This window comes from Oryctolagus cuniculus, chromosome 7, assembly GCF_051225735.1.
Source record: "Oryctolagus cuniculus isolate XC-2025 breed Fujian yellow rabbit chromosome 7, ASM5122573v1, whole genome shotgun sequence".
Taxonomy (NCBI): Eukaryota; Metazoa; Chordata; class Mammalia; order Lagomorpha; family Leporidae; genus Oryctolagus; species Oryctolagus cuniculus.
The window spans coordinates 4,726,946-4,741,584 of record NC_142873.1 but is presented as its reverse complement, the minus strand read 5'-3'; the positions used below and the strand labels follow the sequence as shown (position 1 = coordinate 4,741,584).

The 14,639-nt window shown below is 53.2% G+C and overlaps 1 long non-coding RNA gene across 3 annotated transcripts; it reads right to left on the bottom strand.

Moving 5' to 3' along the window:
• Positions 1-2,778: 2,778 nt before the first annotated feature.
• Positions 2,779-14,574, bottom strand: LOC108177625 (uncharacterized). 3 transcript variants are annotated; one of them, XR_011390243.2, is made up of 3 exons: positions 14,309-14,444; positions 5,594-5,685; positions 2,779-4,986 (listed from the first exon to the last, which is right to left on the bottom strand). It is a non-coding gene; the product is annotated as an uncharacterized LOC108177625 (long non-coding RNA). The 3 variants fall into 3 exon arrangements; XR_016210321.1 differs by lacking the exon at positions 14,309-14,444 and adding an exon at positions 7,835-7,971; XR_011390242.2 differs by lacking the exons at positions 2,779-4,986; positions 5,594-5,685 and adding an exon at positions 7,634-10,714 and having other exon boundaries at positions 14,309-14,574.
• Positions 14,575-14,639: the final 65 nt, after the last annotated feature.

Genomic DNA, 14,639 nt, shown 5'->3' with positions numbered 1-14,639 from the left:
CCCCCAAGAATCCTGCTGATCCAGCCAAGTCCACATACCAACCACAGCTCATCCAACAGCCCCTACAACAACGGGTCTCTGACACAGAGCGTTGGCGCCACGGGAACCATGGGGCTGTTAGTTTATGTTCCACAAGGAGCTGTCAGACAAGACAGAAAAACGCCTGTGCACCTTCCATCACAGTGCTCCACGGGCAAGAGAATGGCCTGAGGCGAGGGGAACGCAGACACCACGGCTCTCCTAAACCTTGGCGTGCCACTGTGGTTTGGGGAGACGTTGAAAGCTGAACATCCAAACCAATTACAGATGAAGGATCTGGCCAAGCAAAACCACAGAGGGCTGGATGTTCGCAGAGGGCCCTGGGGGCCCGGTGGGTATGTGAGCCTGAGCAGGGAGGGAGGCACGTGAGAGCAAAGTCTTGGTGCAAAGACGCTTCGTAACTGATGGCGTGCACACCAACATCTGCACGAGACCGAGCTCGGCGTAAACACTGTGCAGACACACACCGCGCAGGTGCTCAGACCGGCCTCCGACGGAGCCGCTGCCTGACGCCAGACGCCGCAGGGAGCCTGCTGAGGGCCGAAGAGGACAGGTCTGCTGCCCTGAGAAATGGCGGGCCCTGGCTCTGTGCTTGGGAGCCTGGCGGGAAGAACAGTAAAGCAAACACAGTTGTATGAACTTTGGCCAAACCTCCCTCCAGCCCCCGAATTTCACTTTGTGCTGGATTCCTCTTCCCAGTGGGAGGAGAGTGACTCAAAGGAGACGTTGTTTGCAGAGACAAACCAGGCCCCGGGGAAACAAAGGCCGGAGCCTGAGAACCTGATAGCCTGACACACAGGACACCGATGGTTGAGCCCCTGGGTTCCCAAGAAGCGCCATGTTGGGGAAGATAGGACCCTTTTTCTCTTGGCTCAACGGTAAGGCCCAGTGAGTCCCATGAAACCGAAATGCCAGGAACACCCAAGGAACCGCAGCCCCGGGCGTGCATCCTGGCTCCATTCCCGATTCCAGCTTCCTGCTGCAGAGCACTCTGGGAGAGAGATGACGGCACACGCACTTGGGTCCCTGCCACACACAGGGGCACCTGAATTGAGTTCTGGCTCCTGGTTGCAGCCTGGCCCAGCCCTGGCTCTTGCAAGCATTTGGGAATGAATGAGTGAATGGATTCTCTCTTTCTTTCACTCTTCCTTTAAAACAAACAAACAAACAAACAAACAAAGAAAAACTACCTGGAGAGAAGGTCATAGGTGAAGGGGACCAAGAAAGAATCCTAAAAGAAGTCTAAAGTTAGAGCTCTGACATGAAAGCTGGGGGGGGGGGGGACACAGTGAGAAGACGGCCTCTGCTGTCCTCCCCAGTCCAGTCCTACCGAGCACCAGGCACCCTGTGAGTGCTGCATAAGCCAATGTGACACAGTGCCTGAGTTCACAGAACTCATGGTTCTCTAGACGGCTGGCTATCACAGAGTAATATCCAGAGTAATAGAGCTGGGGGTGCACAGTAGGCGTGGACAGAGGAGCAGCCCTCGCCTGTCCTGGGTACCCTGGACAAGAGGGTACAAGTGCTTTGTAGGTAAAAACAACTTTATTGCACATACATGTGTGTAAGGACTTCCCACAATTCCTGCACAACCATTTGTGTATGGTAGATACATAATAAAGGCTTTGAGTGAGGCCAGTGTTGGGGTCCAGAGGGGTAAGCCACTTCCTGCCATGCTAGCATCGCACATAGGGTCTCAACTGTTCCACCACGGATCCAGCTACCTACTGGTGCGCTTACGAAAGCCGTGGAAGATGGTCCCAAGTACACGTACTTCTCAGTGTTAGAAAAATGGGGCTCATGATTGTTGGGCCTGCAAGATTAATTAATAATTAAGCTTAATAGATTAAGCTTGGGTCTGGATCTGAGAAGTCTGGGTCTTCTCAGAAGAAACACAGACTGCCAAGGTTTGTGAATCTGATGCAGTCACGCGTCTCTTAACAACGTGGTATGTTGTGAGACTTGCGCTATTGCTGCCTCCTTGCTGGGCTGATCATCACGGAGTGCCCGATGGTCTAGCCCACCTCACACCCGAGTTATGAATCTACACACTATGTGCCGGACTGAGTACTGTGGGCAACTGTAACCTAATGCAAGTATTTATGAATCTGAACATAGCAAAGCATAGAAAAGTACAGTGAAAATATGACATAATGTGAATTCTTCACTTCCATTATAATTTTATGGGGCCATTAGCACATAATATAGTCCATTATGGGCCAACATGCCATTATGGGGCATATGATTATGCTACTGTTAACAATAAGCAGTGTTGCTCTTATTTCATTCTTTCCCAATAGTAAGCAACATTAATCAGAACCCAACCTACAAGTCAAAAGGGGTGAAGGATAGCTAGATGCGATAAAAAGGAGGAAGAGAATTCCGTGGAAGGCTCCTGTCGTGACTGTGGGCATCCTGCACAGACGGGCGGATGGAGCAGAGAAGTGGCCACGTGTGTGCGGCTCTCGTCTCGTCTTCATTACCTCAGCTTTTCCTACTGGGTCACCATTTCCCTTCATTACTGCAAAGCCTCCTCCTCTTCCAGACGCAGACCCTGTGGTTACTTACAGCAAGAGGCTGCGGTTTTGTACAGAGTCCCGGATCAAACCAGAAAGGGAGTCATAGTCAGACGTCAAACGCCAAACACAGAATTCAAATGCATGAGGAGGTCTGATTTTTCCCTTGCTAATCACATAATCTGTAAGATCAGAACAAATATAACCTGAATCGATCCATTCTTTCTAGAGATGCTTTATTGAGTGCATGCCGTGTGCTAGGGACGTTCTATGAACTGAGGGTGTTAAACTGAACAAAAGAAACTAATCAGCATTATCATGGTTGTCATTCCTGCCCTCCTGGGGAATCAGACAGACAGACAGGGGGTCAGTATCAACAAAGCATTGCCCTGTGGTTCTACGAGAGAGAGAGAGAGAGAGAGAGAGAGAGAGAGAGAGAGAGAGGACGGATTGTCGAGAGTGTGTATTCATGTCTTTGAAGGGGTGCAGGCTTGATTCCTCAGCTCTGCACAGGACACTATTGGACACCAGGAAGACAGGACCCTACGGCTTGAACCCTAAGCAGAGGCAGCAGTCCAGGTGGTTTCCTATCCCGCTCCCTCCTTTCTTCTGCATATAGCACAGAAAAGCCAAGCGACCTAGTTCTCTTTGAATTACATCCAAGGAAGAGTTCCCCAAGTGGAACCCTGAAAGCAGATGTCCAGCCACTAGAATGCAATCTTGTAACTTATTTCTTGATCAGAAGGGGTTTACTGAATGCCTTCTGTGGACCTCGGGATTCATTATTTTCCCTATCAGCTCGTAGGCACAAGTCAGGATCCCACTGCACTCTGGCAATAGGAGGCAGGGCACCATGAGGAACCCAAGAAAGTGTTATGAAAAGACAGCAATCAGTGAATAGCACGAGAAGATAACAGTAGCTCTTCTGACAGCACAGAGCAAAGGGTGAAAAAAATGCATCTAGAAATATAATTCTAATTTCCTTTTCAAAAATAAATCGGGACAAAATGCAAATTCAACTGGTTAGACTGACATCTGATAAACTCAGCATAAGACCCCGTGTGAACAGGAACATTCTTCTTACCCTGACATAAGCTGGTCTGGAGGTAGGGTGGGGTGGGAGTGAAACTCAAGGATCCTTTGGTAGAGGGAGGGGGCATTGTGGTAAGGAGGGTTAAGCTGTCTGTATCCCAAATCAGTCCTATCTACTCTACTTCCAATACAACTTCCTGCTGATGCACCCTAGAGGCTGTGGGTGACGGCCCAAGTGCCTGGGTTCCTGCTGACCATGTGGGAGACTTGGATGGAGATACTGGCCCATCCCTGGCTGTTGTGGGCATTTGGGGAGTGAACCAGTCACAGAAAATCAAAATCTCTCTCAATCTCTCTCTGATCTCTCTGTCTCTGTCACTCTATCTTCCAAGTAGATGAAGTAAATAAAATATAAACATTAAATTTTACAGGAAGGGATCTGTTTTTGTTTTGAACAGGCCCTGGGAGAAAGCTGTGGAGAGGGTGACTTTGACAGACATGGAATGTAAGGGGAGCATGTCTCACCGCGCTCCTGCCCAGGCCCTGGCAGGAATCAGGGGCGTGAAGATGGGGCACACATTCCCACTGCTTTGGGGGTGCAGGGTGCTTTGAAGGACCTCCCAGAAAAGGAGACAGCTGCTCTGTGCTGGCGTCATCAGGTAGCTTCCCTACCTTCCATTCTCATGAATTCAAGGCCTTTTGATGTTTTCGTCCCCATGGCTAACATGGACACTAAACTGTTACTCCCAAAGCAATCCATTTACGCTAAATTGTTAACATTTGCCTTTTTCATTAGATGAGTTAGGAGTTTAGGAAAAACCGGGTGGAAAATGAAGAGAAATGATGTGAAAGAAAGAAAAGGCTGCTTTCCCATTGACTAACAAATTATTCTCCCAAATGAAAATATACTGAGGACATTGCAGAAGAGAACGGGTGTGACCTTGTCCTTGAAACCACACAAAACATTCTGTCTCAGTCTGGGCCACGAGCCTCTGGAGGAGAGAGCCTGCAGGGACACTGAATAGGATCCAAAACCTCCAAGTGCAGACTTCCCTCCGGCGAGAGGGGAGGGAGGCATGTACATTTCCGAGAAGCAGAAGCAAGCACCAGAGCCAGCCGACAAGCAGGAAGACCAAGGTCTTAGGCATTGTCGGTGCAGGAAAACAGTGCTGTGGCTCTCCTGGGACCCAAAAAGGCCAGGTTGCTGGCGCTCCCTGTCCGTGCAGGAGGCAGGCAGGTCTCTCGTGGACATTCCAGAGGATGGCACAGTGACCTCGCTGCTGGGCTGTCACCAGTTGATGGATGTGCTCTCTGAACCTCACCATCACCGTCGCCGTCACCGCCACCGCCACCACACGAGGCTTGCTGGGCGCTGGCTCTGTGCAGGTGGGCAGCATGCCTGGTGGGAGGAACAGAGAGGCCCAGCCTCATAGCTGCCCTCTGGACCTGGTTCTCACCACGGGGACAAGACACATGCTCTATGACTGGGCTTCAAAGGGGCTTGGGGGAGCCCCTCACATCCCCCGTTGTCTTCTTGTGGATGCCTTCGTTGCCCTCCTTCTCTGGAAGATGAGGGTCCAGGTCACCCCCGTTACCGTGGTGAGTGTGGTCTTTGCCACAGAAGGGGTACAGGAGCACTGTCTTGTAAAATAAAATACTAGGCCAGTTGGTCGTATCCTTGGAGGCAGCATTAGAGGGGGGTACGCGAACAATGAAGAGAGAGTTGTGTGTCAGTTGTCACTTCCCACTCAATGTCTGGTTAGCGCATGGTCAAGGAGAGGCATCTGAATCATTTCGATGCAACACATACTTATGAGTACCAACTACCCAGCAGAATCTGCTAGATCTTGTATACTACGTTGAAAGCCATACATTTCCTTCGGAAATACAACTAAGTTGAGCAGAGCCTTACAAAACCACAGCAATGGGCTGGACGGGAATCTGTCGGTCTCTCCTTCTCTGACCGTGGCTTCCTTCTTTGAGAAATCTACTAAGTGAGTGCTTACCACCTGTGTATCCCCTCAGAGCGGAGAATGGCCGGGTCTTGCACACACACAATATGAGTCAGTCTTGGAGGAGTCAGTTACGAAGAGAGGAACTGGCAGTGCAGAAGAGAAAGAGGAGATAAATCAGAAGCTATAATAAGTGGAGGGGGCCGGCGCCGTGGCTCACTTGGCTAATCCTTCACCTGCGACGCCGGCATTCCATATGGGTGCCAGTTCTAGTCCCAGTTGTTCTTCTTCCAGTCCAGCTCTCTGCTGTGGCCTGGGAAGGCAGTGGAGGATGGCCCACGTGCTTGGGCCCTGCACCGGCATGGGAGACCAGGAAGAAGCACCTGGCTCCTGGCTTCAGATTGGTGCAGCGCTGGCCATAGCAGATGAGATGTGAGTGTCCCTGCTGCACCACGAGGCCTGCCTAATGTCTGCGCTTTTTTTTTTTTTTTAATAATTCTGCCTAGAGCTAGAAATTGTTTAGGGTAGTCTTATTTAACAGAGAGGAGCAGTCCAGAGGTAATTTGTATCCCCTCTATCCAGCTCCCAGGTTGGAGCTGGGGGGTGAACCAATGGAAGGAAGACCTTTCTCTCTGTCTCTCTCATTGTCTATAACTCTACCTACTAAATATATATATTAAAAAAAAAAGAAGTGGAGATGCTCGCATTTAAGCCTAGACTGAGTTAAAGTAGGTGAGTGCAGTGGGTCGAAATTCGTGTCCACCTACAGCCTCAGAATGCAGATGTCGTTAAGGTAGAGCTTGAGATGAAATCACGCCGATGGCTCCGAACTCTAAATGAAAGTGTTCCGGCGGAGGCCGAAGGTAACACAGTCACACCCAGGGAAGAAGGCCAGGGAGAGATCGGAGCAGAGCCCGGGTGATGTGGCCGTGAGCCGGGAAACAGCAGGAGTCACCAGGAGCCGGAAGAGGCAAGGCTGAGGCGTGATTCTGCCCTACAGTCCTAGAGGGCGCACAGCCCTGCTGCCTTCTCCACGTGGGACTGCAGACGTCCCGATCCATGCGAGTTGTTTTACGCCACAGAGAGTGTGATTTGTTATGGCAGCCGCAGAAACCCGACACAGGGAGGAAAAGTGAACCAGGTCTTTAGGACTTGGGAACTGGCCTAAGAGGAAGGAGACGGCTAGGAATGGAAGGAGGAGTTGGTAGTCTGTGCTTCTGTACACAGACACGAAGCTCCTGGCTGAGACCATAAACCTGGGAGCTGGATAGAGGGGATACAAATGAATTCTGGACTTCTCTTTGGTAAACAAGACTACCCTAAATGATTTATAGCTCTAGGCAGAATTATTAAAAAAAAAAAAAAAAAGCTCAGACACTAGGCAGGCCTCGTGGTGCAGCAGGGACACGCACGCCTCATCTCAGACTGCTGGTTTGAGACCAGGCTGCTCTGCTTCCAATCCAGCTTCCTGCAAACGTGCCTGGAAAGCAGCGGATGACGGCATAGGTACTGGATCCCTGCACCCATGTGGGAGACCCAGGTGGAGTTCCTGGCTCCTGGCCTCAGCCTGGCCCAGCCCAGGCTGCTGTGGGCATTTGGGGAGTGAACAAGCAGAGGGAAGCTCTTTCTCTCTCGCTCTCTTTCTCCCTCCTTTTCCCCTCCCTCCCTCCCTCTCGCTCTATAACTCTGCCTTTCAGATAAATAAATAAAGCTTGTCTTAAAATGCAGCTGTAAACCAGGGAGTCCCCTGGCAAACCTCTTGGGCGGGATGTCAGCTGGTGTGTCCTTGTCTCTGGTGCTGCCCACTGGCCATGTCCAGTCGTCCCACAGACACGCCTAGACAGATGTCCTCAACTCTAAGTCCCCAACTTGAGAAGACATTGAAAATGTGGATGGAAAATGAGAATTGGAAAAGAAAAACTCTGCCTGCATTTTACCTGCAACAAATCACAACAAATGTGCAAGCATCCCCTTGAAAATGCTGAGGAGAAATCAACATTTTTTTTGAAGTCAGGATGGTAACTGGAAATTGAACCCCACGTCCGCTCGTACTAATTCAAAATGTGAAAAACGGCGACTGCATTCTCCATATTTAGACATTTGTCTTTATTATTACTGTGAAGATGAAAAGGCGTCTCAAACGTTTATCCCACTCGGAACCCTATTTTCCCACGGGATCTCAGTTCTACAAATGCAAACCTGTGTTTCTCCTGACCAAATCCCCAGCAGTGGTTTGGGCCTGATGACAAAGCATTTGTAGGCCCCTAACCTGGGGCTGATTTCCTGAAGTCTTACCTCATGGTGTAGTGTTGACCTGCGGCAAATTCTGCAGCTCAGCCCCTTGGGTGATGGGAAATGGAGCGTACCTGCTCTTCAGGTCAGCTTTTGATGACCCAGACGGACCTCAGAGGGGAACTTGGCCAAGAGAAAGGCTTCAGGAGAGAGACCCTCTGAAGGGGAGACTTCAGAGAGGAAGCCCCTGTGCGGCCAGAGGTGTTGATGGGGAGGTGGGCGTGGCCTGAGGTTTGGACTTTATCTTGCAGATGATGGGAAGCTACTGAAGTGAGTGGGTGTAGCATGCGAGAGGGTTCACTCTGGCAGAAGGAAAGAGTGGGTGGGTGCTTTTGTGGAGGGGGAAAGTGAGAGACACACATGACATTCAAGACTGGGAAGTAGAGAGGAGAGGAAGAGGAACGGAGAAAGAGGAAGAGACGACTCACATCAGCAATGCCGGGATGAACTGCCGGACGGCATATCTGTATCTTAGCCTCGGTTCCTGCCGCCGCCCACAGAAGTAACTCCAAGACAGAGGTTTCTGTGCAAGTGCTTCACTTAGGAAGCGACCCGAGAAAGGGGGAGGGATCAGGGCATTGGAACAAGAAAATGAAAAAGCAGCACCAGGATGCCACTAAGACTGTTAGCCTTGGGGCTTGTGCTATGGCGTAGCGGGTAAGGCCGCTGCCTGCCGTGACAGCATCCCATATGGGCGCCAGTTTGAGTCTCGGCTGCTCCATTTCCAATCCGGCTCTCTGCTATGGTCTGGGAAAGCAGTAGAAGATGGCCCAAGTCCTTGGGCCCCTGCACCTGTGTGGGAGATCCGGAAGAAGTTCCTGGATTCTTCCTTCGGATTGGCACAGCTCCAGCCATTGTGGCCAACTGGGGAGTGAACCAGTGGATGGAAGACCTCTCTCTCTCTTTCTCTGCCTCACCTTCTCTCTGTGTGTAACTCTTTCAAATAAATAAATAAATCTTTAAAATAAAATACTATTATCCTCTACTGCACACGACTGCTACTCAGTACCCGAAGCCTTCTGTGGAGCCACATGGAACGTGTTCTCCACCGCTTCCAGTCCTGTTGGCTCAGGAAGTCCATGGGCGCCAGCGCCCCTGCCCTCAGCAGCCCCGTGTGTGCCAATGCTGAACAGGCTTCTGGCTCCTCAGGTGTGTGATGCCGGAGAAGCCCCAGGGTACGAGAGGACTGCCTGATGTCGACCCAAGGCGCCCGAGCAGCCTGCTCAGAACTGGTGAGCCAGGAGCGAGACGTGGGGCTACGCGTGGGCAAGAGCCCAGTGACGAGTGTCAGATGGGCAGGTGCCACACGTGGTGGTCAGGACGCCACTCAGGACACCTGCACCCCAGGGCCTTGTTCAAGTCCAGCACTACTTCCAGTCCCAGCTTCCTGCTCATGTGCACACGGGGAGCTGTAGGTGGTGGCTCAAGTACTTGGGCCCCTGCCTCCCACGTGGGAGACCTGGAAGAGTTCTGGGCTGCCAGCGACGGCCTGGCACTATCACAGGTGTTTGGAGAGTGAACCAGCAGATGGAAGATTTCCTCTTTAGAATAAAATAAATAAAAATACGATGAAAGCACTAAAATTACATGCTTCCATTCGATGCTTTTAAAAAAAACAAGGTTCCTGGTTCCTATGAATCCAGATACAAAGATGGTAGAGCAGAGGAGGCAAACGGAATGAGGTTTTTTATGGGAAAGCAAGGCCCCTACAAGGCCTCAGCCCTCGCTGATCTGACCTCATCTGCCCTCTGCTTCTTATTCGCTCGGCTCCAGCTACAGCCCCGGTGCTCTGACACACACACACACACACACACACACACACAATGCACACCCCACCTCTCAGCCTTTGTACCTTTCACTCTGCTTTGCTCTGCATTGCTTTGAGAAGTGGCTCTTCCTCATCCCCCCGGAGTCTCAGCTCCGAGAGGACAGGGGCTCCGTGTGTGCAGTGCTGCGTGCCCAGGATCCGCAGCTGTACCTGGCGCAGAGCAGGGTCTCTGTGTAAATGTTTTCTGAAGCAACGGATGCTCACCGGCACTGTTGTTGGCATGCGTGGCCTTAAGCTGCTCTGGCCCCTGGATGAAAATGCCCACTGCAGATGTAGGCGTGGACTGTGAAAACGGGTGTGCAAACGGCCGATACCAGAGTGCCAGGACACCTCACATCCCACAGGACCTACGGTTCAGAAGAGCCCCATGCGTGGTTTAATGCTCTGCCATCACTATGTTGCGACGATGATGAGTTTTTTCTCTGCACTTGTCTCTTGGGAGTGAAGTCGATGGGACGGTGGTGCCCAGGCACGGACAGCGGGGATGTACGTGCAACGGCTGCTCGCTGCTGCCTTCAAAGGATGCCTCGATGGCCTGGGATTCGCAGGATCCACCACGTGAGGGAGGCTGGTGAGAGCCAAATCAAGCCTAAGGCAACCGTGTCGTGCCCGTGACTGAGTGAGCTGGGGCCCTGCAGCCCTGAGAAGCCACCAGCACCGGGTCCCGGCGCGGAAGTAGGCGCTGGCTTGCTGAGGGGAACGGAGCTTCCTCACTCCGTCCTCCCTTACTCTCCAGCAAGTCACAGGTAGAGGTGTAGGCAGAACGGGCACGAACAGGAAATAAAAGCCGCTGAGTTAGCGCTGTGCGGTCTTCCCGGAATGGGCTGCCTGGGCACGCGTGAGCTGCGAGGTATCAGCAGTGTCACCTCACTGATTCTGCAGGACTTAATTCTCTATCACAGTGTTTTCCACAGTTGTGTGAGCTGGCATCACACAGGATCAAAACGAGTGGTAAAATTCATGCTAATGATTTAAAATTGAATTTAGTGGTTTTGTGTTTCTTTACTTAGACTGACATTAAACGCGAATGAAAAACTCCATGACAAGCCAAGAGCCTGAGGAAGAAAGGAAAAAGCTTCCTATTTCACTGCCTTTAATAGCACTTTGTTCTTGCTGTTTTGAAAAAAAAATGTATTTACTCGAGAGGGAGAGACAGACACAGCGAGAGATCTCCCATCCACTCTCGCTCCCCCCAAACGGCCACAGCAGCTGGAGCCGGGCCAGGCTGAAGCCAGGAGCCTGGCGCCCCAGCGGGGTCCCCCACATGCATGGCAGGGGCTCAACCTTGGGGCATCTTCTGTTGCCTTCCCAGCTGCAGTGGCAGGGAGCTGGATGGAAGGGAAGCAGCCAGGACTCAGACTGGCACTCTGAAGTGGGAAGCTGGCGTCAAAGTCACGGCTGCACTTAGAACTGTGCCCCAGCGCCAGCCCCTCTCCTGCCTTTTGAACAAGGAGCCCCGCGTTCATTTTGCACTGGGTCCCACAGCCAGCGCTGCCTGAGACTTGTATAAAGAATAGGAGCTCCGGGCCGGCGCCGCGGCTCACTAGGCTAATCCTCCGCCTAGCGGCGCCGGCACACCGGGTTCTAGTCCCGGTCGGGGCGCCGGATTCTGTCCCGGTTGCCCCTCTTCCAGGCCAGCCCTCTGCTGTGGTCAGGGAGTGCAGTGGAGGATGGCCCAGGTGCTTGGGCCCTGCACCCCATGGGAGACCAGGAAAAGCACCTGGCTCCTGGCTCCTGCCACCGGATCAGCGCGGTGCGCCGGCCGCAGCGCGCTGGCCGCGGCGGCCATTGGAGGGTGAACCAACGGCAAAGGAAGACCTTTCTCTCTGTCTCTCTCTCTCTCACTGTCCACTCTGCCTGTCCAAAAAATAAAAATAAAAAAATAAATAAATAAATAAATAAAAAAAGAATAGGAGCTCCAAAGTCAAACATAGGTACCACCGACCACAGGCGACGTATCATCCCATGCGTGTGTGTGTGTGTGTGTGTGGACAGTGTGCATTAAGCCCGGGGTGGGAACACGGTGAGGAGACAGCTGGGTGTGGAGCACAGACATAGCAATACTGCCATCTTGTGTCCAATGTGGGGCACAGCACGTAACTCCAGGAGGGGGCAGCCTGTCCCAGGGAGCATCACCCTGAACCTCTCGGGGTCAGCGAGGGAGGGTGGGCAAGTCCAGGGTCATTCAGCCTGGACAACCTAGACTCCTGGGACAAGCACTTGCCAAGCACATATTCATTCTGTGTGGCTAGAGGCTGCAGACGAACTCGTCCTGTCATTTCCCCTGTAGAAACTAAGAAAAGAGCCGGCGCCGCGGCTCACTAGGCTAATCCTCCGCCTGCAGCACCGGCACACCGGGTTCTAGTCCCGGTTGGGGCGCTGGATTCTGTCCTGGTTGCCCCTCTTCCAGGACAGCCCTCTGCTGTGGCCAGGGAGTGCAGTGGAGGATGGCCCAAGTGCTTGGGCCCTGCACCCCGTGGGAGACCAGGAAGAAGCACCTGGATCCTGGCAATGAGCCGGCTGTAGCGGCCACTTGGGGGGGTGAACCAACGGCAAAAGGAAGCCCTTTCTCTGTCTCTCTTTCTCTCACTGTCTAACTCTGCCTCTCAAAAAATAAAGAAAAAAAAAAGAAAAAAAAGAAACTAAGAAAAGAGAATAATTTTATTAAGCCTCCCTGAAAATACAGAAGTTAAGGCAATAAGTGAGCCTGGATCTGGTGCAGGTTACACATCAAAGGGAAAGCCACTGCTCTGAGGGTAGGTGCTGAGGAGCCAGAGACAGGGAGACAAAAGGGCGAAGGAATGACTTGGGACTAAACCCAAACGCAGCAAGCGTCACTGAAGTCTTAATTTCTTATTGCTTTAGTCAGGACTCTGCTCTTAGGTTTTTTTCATTTTTAAAAAAATTCATTTGTGATACCATAACCTAGAAACTAACAGTGCTATTTAAAAAAGTATTTTTTTGAAAGGTAGAGTTACAGAGAGAGAGAGAGGGAAAGACAGAGACAGAGGTCTTCCATCCCCTGGTTCACACCCCAAATGGCCACAACAGCCAGGGCCGGGCCAGGCTGAAGCCAGGAGCCAGGAGCTTCCTCCAGGTCCCCATGTGGGTGCAGGGGCCCAAGGACTTGGGCCATCTTCCACTGCTTTCCCAGGCCATAGCAGAGAGCCAGATAATAAGTGGACCACCTAGGACTTGAACTGGCTTAACTGGAAAGGCAGAGTTGGGACCAGAACTGTGGTGTAGCGGGTAAAACTTCTGCCTGCAGTGCCAGCATCCCATATGGGCGCCGGTTCTAGTCCCGTCTGCTCCACTTCCGCTCCAGCTCTCTGCTGTGGCCTGGGAAAGCAGAAGAAGATGGCCCAAGTGCTTGGTTCCCTGCACCCACGTAAGAGGCCCGAAAGCAGCTCTGCTCTGGCCATGGTGGCCATTTGGGGAGTGAACCAGCAGATGGAAGGCCTCTCTCTGCCTCTCTGTAACTCCGACTTTTAAATCAATCAATCTTTTTTTTTTTTTTTTTTTTTTTTTTTTTTTTTTTGACAGGCAGAGTGGACAGTGAGAGAGAGAGAGACAGAGAGAAAGGTCTTCCTTTGCCGTTGGTTCACCCTCCAATGGCCGCCGCGGCCGGCGCACCGCGCTGATCCGATGGCAGGAGCCAGGAGCCAGGTGCTTTTCCTGGTCTCCCGTGGGGTGCAGGGCCCAAGCACCTGGGCCATCCTCCACTGCACTCCCTGGCCATAGCAGAGAGCTGGACTGGAAGAGGAGCAACCGGGACAGAATCCGGCGCCCCGACCAGGACTAGAACCCGGTGTGCCGGCGCCGCTAGGCGGAGGATTAGCCTAGTGAGCCGCGGCGCCGGCCCTAAATCAATCAATCTTAAAAGATAAAAAAAAAAAAAGGCAGAGTTACAGAAAGAGGAGGGAAGTGAGGGGGCATCTTCCTTCTGCTGGTTCATTTAGCAAATGGCTGCAGTAGTCAGGACTGGGCCAGGCCAAGGCCAGAAACCTGGGAAGTTTCCCGGGTCTCCCACGCGGGCGCAGGGGCCCAAGGACCTGGGCCACCTTCCACAGCTTTCCCAGGCCACAGCAGGGAGCTGGATGGGAGAGGAGCAGCCTGGGGTATCCGATACGGCATTGCAGGTGGTGGCTGAACTCACTGCCCCACAGTGCCGGCCCCAGGAGCTGGTTTTACCGGCAGGAAGCGGAAGGTCACAGCGCGTGGAGCCGGCACCCCCGCGTGGGGCGGGAACGCCAGGCATGTCACGGCTCTGAGTGAGGCACAGGGGCCTGCCTTGGCAGGGTCTCCCGACGTCTCTTTCTGCCAGACCCCACCCCCACCCCCACCCCGGTGCACCTCCTGTGTTCCCGTGAACTTGAACCTTGACGGACGCGTCCCGGAGGGCTCCTGCGCAACAGGCCCAAGGGCGTCTCCACGCTGCGTCCCAGGCTGACCCGCATCCTCCCCGACAGCGCCCACCGGCGCGGGGGTGGCACACGGGAGGGGCCCTCCCAGGCGAGCTGCCATGACCGGGACTCGAACCCGTGATGTCTCCTCCCCAGAAAACCCGACTGCGCCCTCTTCCCACACGTGCGCACGTAGAACCCCAAACATGCCAGCAGCTGTCTTCCTCGCGCCACCAGCATCCTCACCCCAGGGGCAGACTCGCAAGACCCAGGAAGACAGCGAGGAAGGAGGAGGCCATGATGCCAAGGTGTCTCGCAGTTCTCAGCGGGACCAGGAGGCGGAAGCGGCCGACAGGGGCGCAGGGTCAGAGACACTGAAGAAAGGGACGTGAGCAGGGTCGTGGGTGGCTCCACAGAGTGCACAAAACGGACGGAAGCGGAACAAAAAGCCCAACAGCGGGACCCCGACCGCCGCGCCGCGCCGCGCCGCGCCCCTAGGTTCCTAGGGCACCGAAATACCGCGAGAGTTCAAACCCCAAACCCCGCCTACCGCCCCGCCCCCCTGCATCCGGCCGTG